General features: G+C 32.7%; 1 non-coding gene across 1 annotated transcript; it reads right to left on the reverse strand.

Moving 5' to 3' along the window:
* Positions 1 to 10,185: 10,185 nt before the first annotated feature.
* LOC111904951 (U2 spliceosomal RNA) lies at positions 10,186 to 10,382 on the reverse strand. The gene has a single exon (XR_002854681.1). It is a non-coding gene; the product is annotated as a U2 spliceosomal RNA (small nuclear RNA).
* Between the last annotated feature and the right edge of the window lie 866 nt (positions 10,383 to 11,248).

Raw genomic sequence — 11,248 nt, forward strand, 5'->3', positions numbered from 1 at the left:
GATCATACCCCAAATACGACCCGACTCGTTTTTTATATTTATACGGTCAAGATCGCGATTTTGACGACCTTGGTTGGTCGCGTCTATGGGGCTGATGGGATAAGGACATGTAATTAATGGCTTGCTATTGAGGAGCACAACCCACAACGAGTAGGAACTTCAATACATATGTTCGTATTGCTGATTTTTTGCCAGTTGGTGGCCGCCTCGTCCGCAACCATGTGAAGAGGTAGAGTCGGAACTGTCGTGAGGAGGCCGACACTCGGTTCACCAGTAGTGATGAGGGTCGTAGATGTTTGAGTTGATGTCACATTTCTTCATGAATAAGCTTCAATCGGCTTCATAGAAGGGTGGAAGTGGATTAGTTTGTTGGATAAAAGTTGCTATGTTGTCATAGTTTTTATTAAGACTGACGACAAGTCGTCTTCTAGAATGAGGGCGCCAACGTTGCCAAGTTGAACGACTATTGTTTTTAATTCATGACAATAATCAGAGACGTTGGGGAAGACATCAAGTTTAAATCTTGTGACTTGATCATGTTCGAGGTAAAGTGTTTTCTTGTTATCCTGGACGATACTTGCTTGACATTTCCATGCTTGTTTGGTTGTCACATCTGGGTTAAGGAATGTTATCAAATGACCTCTTGATATGGTGTTGTAGATCCATCGAAGAAGAATGGCATCAAGACAACTCCAAACTTCTTTAATGTCGGCAGTACAATTCAAATACATATTTAACTCTTTATTTCTTTTAACCGTAATCTTTTATAATTGACTGATTCATTTTTTATTGTTTAAATTTATCATCATAAATATTCAAATACAATAAATAATTACCATAACTCCTAATAAATAAAGACCAAGACCATCCAACGAGTACAATTAAAATCCATTACTTTACATTATTGCCTACCTGAATATTTACCAACTGTTATATCATACAATCTCCATTGATCAAGTTTGATGATGTGCAAATTCAAATAGTTTCAAGTTGTTGACTCTTATCTTTATTAATGTTCTAGATTAAAGATTTGGTGCATTAAAGATTTGGTGGTGCTTTATTACAATTCATCATTTTATGATTATGGTTATGTAGGGTGTCTCGGTTGCTGCTTGCACTTCTAGTATTTTGTATTTTCCCAATCTTTGGCCGGCGTTTTTATTCGGTTCATTGTAAGCTACAATCATTGGGTACATGTTGGTTTTCTTTATTTTAGTTTCGATGGTAAAATTTTGTGACACTGAATCAGTACTTACTTCTCATGTCAAGGTATAAGGGCATCTCGGTACTTACTTATTACTCAAACTTCTTTTTTAATGCTTGATTTCTTGGTGGTTTTGTGGAATTAACCACTGAATAAGCCTCATTGTTGTAGTTGTTGTACATGGTATTTTCTTAAAATTCGTTGGATCAATAATTACGTTTTTTTTGTGTTTGTTACTTTAATTATTATTTTTGTTTTCACTTAGACTGCAAGTGTAATCTTCGGACATGCCTCTTAAAAAAATCCATGGTTTTCAATTAGGTCGGGGCATTCATTTTTGGGGAAAGAATTGATTTTGATCTTAAAATGTAAGAGATAACTTTGTTTATTCTAATAGAATAAAATGTGTGCAGGAATCAATTCACTTGATGTCAATGGCAAGATTTTATAAAGTATGTAATAAATAATTATAATAAAACGATTCAGAGAGTAAATTTAAAATAATATAATTAAACCAAATGGAACCGTAAGTTTGCATTTTTTTTTATATTGGGTTTGCTTTAAATAGTTTATTGCAATGTTTTAAAAACTGGTTTCGAACCGTTTTGGACCGTGAACTGCGGATGAGAGCGGTTTAATAACAACCGGTATGATGTCAATTTCTAGACATGATCGAACCAAAAGTTTCTTCGGAAACTGGGTTGAACCGATAGGATAGAACCAGTAAAAAAACGTTTGAACATGTTTATTAGACTTCTATAGTTGGATTTCCATAGTCCGTTAAAAATCTCATTTCGAAAGCAAATTGAACATTTTTGGAATATACACAACTCGAAGACCGACGCACACCACTATCAGATCCAAATTTTCTTAGTTGAATCGATAGTCAAACATTTTGAGTCGGTAACTAGCCACCGGTTCAACTAGCTAGAAAACCGGTTTTTAAAACATTGGTTTATTATTTTTTGAAAAAAATGATTTTTTAATAAATAAATGGATGGCAATACATATTATGTCAACATGTAAACTCATAACCTTATAATATCATTACAAATATATTAGGATATTAATGTTTTTAAGCTTAGTTACTCGATTAATCATAAAAGTTTTTATGAAGCATTCAATTAAATTATTTTTTAACCCACTTGCTTCGTTCTAATGTACGGTGACTATTCTCAACATTTTTTTTAGCTTCATTAAGTCGATTTGAAATTTCAATCTTCCAATCCCCACCTCCAACACCATCTAACCTAATTTCTTCTATGTACTTTTAGATCTCTCTCCTCTTTATGACAATCTTTGCCTCTTAAATTTAGGTATTTATCTTCCAAAATTAACATTCTAGCATGACCAACATTAGGTGCTATTGTCTAGATAGATAACACGTGACAATAAAAAATATTAATGAAATATAATAAAGAAATTCAAAGGTGATGAAGTTTATACATCAAATATGGTGTATAAAGAACTGTTGCATCAATCACGATTAATAATGTATGATCAATCATGTATTGATACATATTTTATATTTCATATCAACTCTTTATTTTTAATTCGTATTGATTTCGTACTATCGCGATTATTATTGATAATAGTTTTGATTTGGTACTAAAATGAAAAGATGTAACATTATAAATTAGTTAAATAAAATTATTTGATACAAATAACTCCGTAAATAAGCATAATTTGTGGACAATAAAAATTCAATTACTTATGTATTGCAAGAGTTACAACTATATATTGTCATAAAACAAACGGATAACAGTAATAATGTTCCTAGAAATATAACATGTTTCCGAATGAAATTAATTACCGAAAGAAAATTGTTTCTCGCCGCCGCTTTGCGCGGGTACACAAGTAGTCAATATAAATCCACATTTACTATCCATAATTATCTATTCCAACTGATGATCACTACCTTAACGTAATATATCTAAATTTTAAAAACAGTTTCTTCGATTATCTTGGTTAAATATTTTCACCTATCCTGCTTCATACTTCACGATTCCATTCATTTACATATCCCGTGCAAGAGCAAAAGAACATAAAACATCGAACTTGGCATCCATTCTTCAATTAGGTATGGTGAATATTCTCACCTCTTTTTCATGTTTCTATTGCATAGCTATTCTACATTCTTCTTCTTCCTGTTATATGTATGACTCACATTCATTAAAATTGAAGATAAAAAACATACCGGTTGTTTGATGATTGCTTTTATCTAACCCAAAACATTTGTATATGTTGTTTGATGAGTGTCGTGTTGCAATATATCACAAGCAATAAACATGATGTCTTGGTTGTATAAATAATCTGTAATCTGAACAATAAAGAAAAATAAAACTAACTTTAGAAAAGTCAAAATAGAATATTTGCATGTAACGTTTGGTCCGGGTATAAAACATTTCTCAAAATATTAGAAATCATTGTTGGAACTCGATGAGTTGGGGAGCTCCAACTCGTCGTGTTGAGAATATATTGTGGCCACGGGTTTTGATGACCTAACTCGACAAGTTGAGGTGTCCCAACTCGACGAGTTAGCGGTTGGGATCAAACCCTAATTTTAGGGTGTTGCATCATATTTAAAAGACCTAAACCCCCTTGGTTGGCCTCCTTACCAGCCTCCTTTGTCCAGAAACCATAAGTGCGTATATCACCTTGCAAGTTTGAGTGTGTGAGTTGTGGTGTGCTTGGAGAATTGATTTTGGTGATTCTTTGGAAGGAGCTTGGAAGTTGGAAGCATCTAGCTTGGAAGAAGGATTATAGATCCAGAAACTCTTCACCAATAGCAGTCTTCTTGAGGTATAAAGTCGACATCTTGCCTTGTATTCATCTAGATCTCTTTGTTTGAAGTTTTAGCTTGACTTTGGGATTTTGGTTGGGTTGTCCAAGATGTTGAGGTTTCCAGGGGTTAATAAGTTAGATTTGACCCCTTCATGACTCCTCTTGACTTAAAGTTGCAAAATTTATTGGTTTCTAAGTTCCATTCATGCAATAAGTCCCTCATTAAGTCTTTATTAAGCCCTAAAGTGTATTTTATCTTGCATGGATGTAAAGTTGGAAATTTTATGTGATTTTCCAACCTTTGGACACCATATCTGTGTTTTGGGACTATGTTGTGAAATTTTAAGGGCTTAATGGATTAAGACTCACTCTAATTAACCTAGAGTGTGGGTTTGACTCATTATGGATGGTTCTTAAGGCAAAGTTGGAAACTTTACCCTTCTAGATATCATTTTGGAAGAGATCTGAGATTTGGAGTCCTTGGATTCGATGGAACCAGCTTAATGTATTAAGAGGTTGGATTTTTGGCCAACTCGACGTGTTCATTAGTGAACTCGACAAGTTGATGGGATTTTTCCCAGTCTGTTCAGATGATGGAGAAATTCGACGAGTTGAGGGACAACTCGGCGAGTTAAGTCAACTCAAGTCGTGGACTTTGACTTTTGATTTTAGTCTTTGACCAAGTTTGACCTATAAGGGGCTTTGGGGCATTTTGAGTTGTATTTAAGGAATTGCTTCTGTTATAGGGTTTGTGTAGAGCGGATATCTGGAGTCCCAATTTATTTAGCTACTGTTCAGTATTGAGGTGAGTCTTCTCACTACACTCATGGGTCGAAGGCACCAAGGTCGGCCCATTAATTGATATGAGATGATTAGGATGGGAATATGTAATGGTTTGCTATTTGATCTATGTATGGTTTTATGTGAAGACCATGGGAGGGCCCATGGCATTTGGCAAGACCATGGGGGATCCCATGGCTCGAGGATACAATACCATGGGGTAGCCCATGGCATTCCATATGAAGACCATGGAGGGAGTCTATGGCAAGTTGATATGTATGTGTGCATGACATTATATGATTATGTTTTATGTGTGTTTTGGGAAACTCACTAAATGTATGCTTACAGTTTGTTGGTTGTTTCAGGTACTTCTAACCCTAATGGCAAGGTCCCGATTTGATGGTGTGGCGTGTATTCTCTAGTGTTTTCACATTTAGCTTTTTGTACTCTAAATTCTAAAACAATATGGAACTAGACTCCTCCTAATCAACGAAATAATTAACACTAATTAATAATTAAGGTCCAAAACTCAACTCACGAGTCCCAATCCCACAGATAAGTCCTTTAAGGGGAAAAAGACCATTTTGCCCTTCCTATGGTCCAAAACCCTAAATATTGACCAAAGGTCAAGGTCAACAAAAGTCAACTACCCAACTTGTACGTTGGGCGTACCTCTTCTTACGCGGGGCGTACAACTCGAACAACGTATGGATCGGGGGCGTAGCTAAGAGTACACACGGTGTACTCCGCCAATTTCAACTTGCCAACTTTTATCTTAATCCATTAAGACATCTAGCCCCCAACTTCAGATCTGACCATCCTAAGGTATCTTATTCCATAAAGTCATCGACTTTAAGCCTTTGCATAGCTAGGAAAGTCCCAATGCAACAAACTTTAACTTACAACACACTCTAAGCTATTTTGCTCATGCATGAGCCATAAGGAATGATCAAGTAATCATTTTTATGAATCTACAAGTCTTATAATGCATGAAAGGACAGCTACAAGCCCATAAAGTGCTCTAAACTCATACAAGCTCAATCCTGGGGACAAAAGTTCATGAAACTTCAACCATATAGATCAAATGGAAAACTTATCAAGGTATAAACTTTATACCTGAAAATGATGCACAAAGAGGAAAGGTTCATGGATCTACAAGCTTGCTAGCACCCACTCCTTCTTCTCTAGTCTCCTTCAACTAGATGCACCAAAATCACTCAATGAGTTCACAAAACCCACACAAGCATCTTAGACTCAAAAATAGGGTTGGGGGAGGGAATGGTGGCTGATAAGGATGATCAGATGGGGACACAATGTTGTTTAAATAGGGAGAAACCCTTAATATTAGGGTTTGGAGTCTGAGATAGTATGTCGGGCGTACCACACGTACGCCCAGTGTACTAGCGGATTACCCGTGATTCCATGATGCATGATGCGTGTACTCTTTAAGTACGCCCTGCGCACGACCACAAATGCAAGCCTTTTTCCTGAAGGGATCAATTATGCAATTTTTTATAAAGATAAAAGCAATAATAAAATTACCTGGTATTGGGATGTTACAATCTAACCCCTGGCACTTGCTTGTAAGACCAAGATCTGGCCCTTTGCATTTCAAGGAAAGACCATGGGGGTAGCTCATGGAAATTGTATGAAAGACCATGGAGGTAGCCCATGACACTTTCTTGTATGACCAAGATTTAGCCTTTAGCATTGCAAGGAAAGACCATGGGGTAGTCGATGATAATTATATGAAAGATCATGGGGGTATCCTATGTCACTTGCTTGTAAGAACAGGATTTGTCCCTTGGCATTGCAAGGAAAGACGATGGGGGTAGCCCATGGCAGGAAGTGACTGTAAGACTATGATTTGGCCCATAACATTTGCTTGGTGTTGGAAAATATCCATTATTTTATGTATGAATGTTGTGTATGTTATATGCTAGTTAATACGAGAGTTGGGCGGACGACGCTAGAGCCGAGGACTGTATGTGGATGCATTGTATGTATGATGATATATATGGTATACTAGGGAACTCACTAAGTTTTATACTTACAGTTGTGATTAAAATGTTTTGCAAGTTGTTCGTGAGAAGAGTTCAGTGGGACTGTACTCATGCATTGAAGATGTTCGTTTCCATGGTTTTGTAATTTAACTCTTATAATGTACAATTTTAATCAAAGGAATGTTACTTAATGGTTTTAGAGCTAAATATTTTAATTGGTTAATTTTTTTAAATGGAAATTTTATTATGGAATTTGGGGATGTTATGACAAGAGATTGAGATTTATCAATCAATGTATGAATAATATGATTAGTTTTAAAGTACATCGCGATTTTTTGTTCCTAAATCCTTATTTAACATAAATGATAAATATTTGTAATCTTGGTGATATTACCAATTTTTAAGGGGAAATTAGTGATAACTAATTGAAGTTTTTTTGAAATAATATCATGGTGTTTTTTTGGATGAGTAGTTATAAATACCATGAGACGCCCTATTTAGAGTTTAATGGTGAAAAAAGGGGTTTAGAAAAGAGAATAAACATCGTCTCATTAGGATAAGGGAAGTGATTCGTACACAACAATTTTTTGTCATACACAAATGGGTGGAGGATTTTTACGCATAAAGAGATGACCACATCAACTAATATCAACTCCACTGGGTTTTCACCATCCTTAGGAAATGTGTTCCACTAGTAACTTTCTGGTAAGTGAGGAGAAGAAGATATTATATACATATACATATATATATATATATATATATATATATATATATAAAGAAAAGTTCAATAGAGAACCATAATTATGGGTTTTTCAAGGAACCAAATCTTTTTTTTTTCAATTTCTAGAGCTTATTCTTTATAAAAAAAATCTAAAAATATCTAAATTCATATATTAACATTGTGAATGTGAAAAATATTTTTCGGATTCACGTTGTGAATTTTCGAAGATTCACATTGTGAATTTGACGTAAAAAAAATCAAATTTTATATCATTGGAAAAAAGATAAAAAGTTATGAATTTCTGTATTTTTAGTTTTTTTTTATAAAAAAATAAGTTCTAAAAGTTGAAAAAAAGATTGGTTCCTTGGTTAATTATGGTTCTCTATTGAACCTCACCCTATATATATATATATATATATATATATATATATATATATATATATATATATATATATATATATATATATGATTAGGTTCATGTGTTTCTAACATTTAATGTGAGCTAAAATGCACGAATAGTAATTTAGTAAAATTAAATAATTAATTAATTAATTAAAGATAGATATTAAATAATTTCCATAATTGTCAATAATACATTCTTTCAAAATAGATTCGCATGTATGTTTTCATATATGGGTTCGTGTTTTGTTTATTGACTCACTCACTTAAAATACAATAAAGTTGCATGGAATATGAAAAATGATAGTGTATTTTAGTAAAATACACCCTCATTCTGTTAGATTATATTCTTATTTTTTTTAGAATAAACTATTATTCTACTAGAACACACTTTCGTTCCCAATATTTAACTATGGTCCTTTTGATTAGGCATTTTTGTGTATTTAATTCAATGACAATATAGCCGTAGGAACATAGTTCCCAATATTTAACTCCGATCATTGATTAGGACTTTTGTATATTTAATTCAATGACAATATAATTCATCATCTTGGGACAATATCTTCATAATAGCAACCAACTTTGGCTTTTTGTCATAACCTAATATATAATGAGAAATTATCCCTTATAAATCAACGAAATTCGTAATTATTCTGTAACAACCAAATTACCAATTAACACTTTGTTTTATTGAAGGGTAAAATGCATAAAACCCAACCATTTATGTACCAGCATTCGAGAAAACTCTTAAATTTTGTTTATATGCAGAAAAAACTTTTATATTTTCATTTACCTTTTAGATTTACCAAAATATTTATTTTTTTAAGAAGTTACTGGTTGTTTTGTATCATGGCATTTATCTTGTTTGTTTTTAAGTTGTCATTGAAAAAAAAATGATGTCGCTTATTTTACCTTAGACAAGAGGCAACTTCACTTATTTTTGTTTTAATGTTAACCTAAAAATAAAAATGATAAATGTTATGTCACAAAACAAGCAGTAATTTCTTGAAAAACGATATTTTGGTTTTATGTGAAAGGTAATGAAAATGTAAGAGTTTTTTTGTATATAAACAAAATATAATGATTTTTTAGAATGTAAATAGATAAATAGTTGTGCTTTTCTGCATTTTGCCTTTTATTTTATAATAATTAATTTTGTATTTCAACATTTTACATTTTAAAAACACAACCTATGTATTTTCGGTGTTACAATTTGGTTTCTAGAATAAAACCATAATAAGTTTGATTGCGTTGTAAATAGAATCAGTTTCGCTTTAAATCGAGAGTGTTTATGGGCTTTCAATTTATGATGCATTTTTTGAAATTTTGATGGTTTTATATATTTGTATTATTCTTATAGATAAGTGAAGTATTGTGTTTGAATCTTTATAACAGTAAATATAAATGATTCATTTTTGTAATTTAAATAGTTTATAATGTTTACACAGTAAGATTAATAATTTTCTTTGCATTTGTAACATTTGCATTTGCAATAGTAGTTTTATACATAATGTTTACGTTATGTTTATCTGGCTACGAATTAGTAATGACTCAACCGAGTTTTTTTTTTTTTTTTTTTTTGGAACCAAGCTTTATTTCAGCCAGAATTTTTGGGTCTATTTGAAGACTAGTTTTTTCTATTGTTGGTGTTTGTGTGTGGATGGAAAGAAGTCTTAAATAAAAATAAACTAATGTCAAATTAAAAGCTGTTTAATAGTCATGACTTTTAATCGATGGCCAAACCCTACCTTTATAATACAAAACTTGTTTATTTCATTGTGTTTTTATTTATTTATGAAATTCATTTGTATTGAAAATAGACCCTTATGTTATAACTTTGTTTACAAATATTATTGTTCATTAATAATCCATGGTAGCATTAGCGCAATGCATAAATATCAAATTTCTAAATTGAAATTCCAAATGAGCAAACATTTTGGAGATATTAAAAAATTACAATTTTACCATTTGTTTTATTTGTTTTATGTTTATATTAATAAAAAATGGACCCGTTATAAACCATCTTACCTCCCCCACAGTAGATCATCTTCTGTTGCATTAACGAACTTAAAAGTTAAAACCAAGATGTAATAACAACTTTTAAATGAAGACGCGAATACCTTCTTCCACCCTAATTTTCTAATCGAATAAAAAATGCCCTTCATTCCTTAAAAGTTTCCATTTGAAGCTTTGAATATGAAGAATTACAATAGCAATAGTTAGCTAAAATTATCAGAATGAGAACTAACAGATACACCAAAAAAACAAAAAAAAAAGTTTCAACTGAAGAATTGGAGGGGTGAGCCAGGCCTTGGCAGTAGTGTAAGACCAAGGCGACTCTTGAAGAACCCCAGCAGCAAGCTACTGTAATGGGCCTTCCCCCATAAAAAATAAGATTAATATCGAGTGGGCCGATGGCCCACATATCAGATATTAAACTGATAAGAACAGATACTACACTTGATCTTAGCCAAAAGGCCGAGAAAGGTATGCTTATTCCGCTCATTGGCTTCTTCTTTTATACACAGCTTTCTCTTCGCTGCTTCCTTCACCCTTCCGATGTGGGATACAAAGTCTTCAACTATTGTCTACCTTTACAACAAAAATTAGCAAAAATAATATCTTTATTCTTTTTGTTTTCTTTATCCAAATAATAGTTACAGTGCATATGCGTGTTCATATCTTTATGAAGGTACTCGAAACTATCACCTCCAAATTCAGGCTTAAATCAGTTTAAGGGAATGACTGAACTTTTTCCTGGATGCCTCATGTTCTTCCCCTTTTGTTGTGTACAACTTCCTCCCAATTTGGTATACCTACATTTCCTTATACAGTGTTAGACAAAAGATTCGATAATCTAAAGACCATTTCCCTTGAATCTTCTTCTATGTACTCATATGAATCACACTTCTCAGCAAGAGCTAGCGATCCTGATCCTCATCCCATACATGCTTGCCCATAAATTCAGTAGAATCACCTCGTCTTCTTTCGCCATTGTTTGGTTGTTGGGTATATTCACTACGTGTTTTATGAGGAAGTCTGTATGATATTATATGTGTAGTGATGGACTGGACAAAATTCTTGAGTAGGGTTGTGGAAGTGTGCAGATAGATGTATTGGTGCTACAGTTCGAAAGTGTGAAAAATATCTTAAATTTATTTAAATTACAGGTTTATGTTAAAATAAAGTTGTGATGGTAAAAAGACAGATTGAGGTAGGAAAATTCTATAAAAGTTAATTAGTTTATAAATTTGTTCGGAATTTTGTTGTTTTTACAATACATATTTGGAAGTGACAAAATTACAAAAATAGTCATTTGTTTTTTATTTTACCTAGTTAATATCCAAAGCTTTAAAA

Source organism: Lactuca sativa, chromosome 5 (assembly GCF_002870075.4).
Source record: "Lactuca sativa cultivar Salinas chromosome 5, Lsat_Salinas_v11, whole genome shotgun sequence".
NCBI classification, from domain to species: Eukaryota; Viridiplantae; Streptophyta; class Magnoliopsida; order Asterales; family Asteraceae; genus Lactuca; species Lactuca sativa.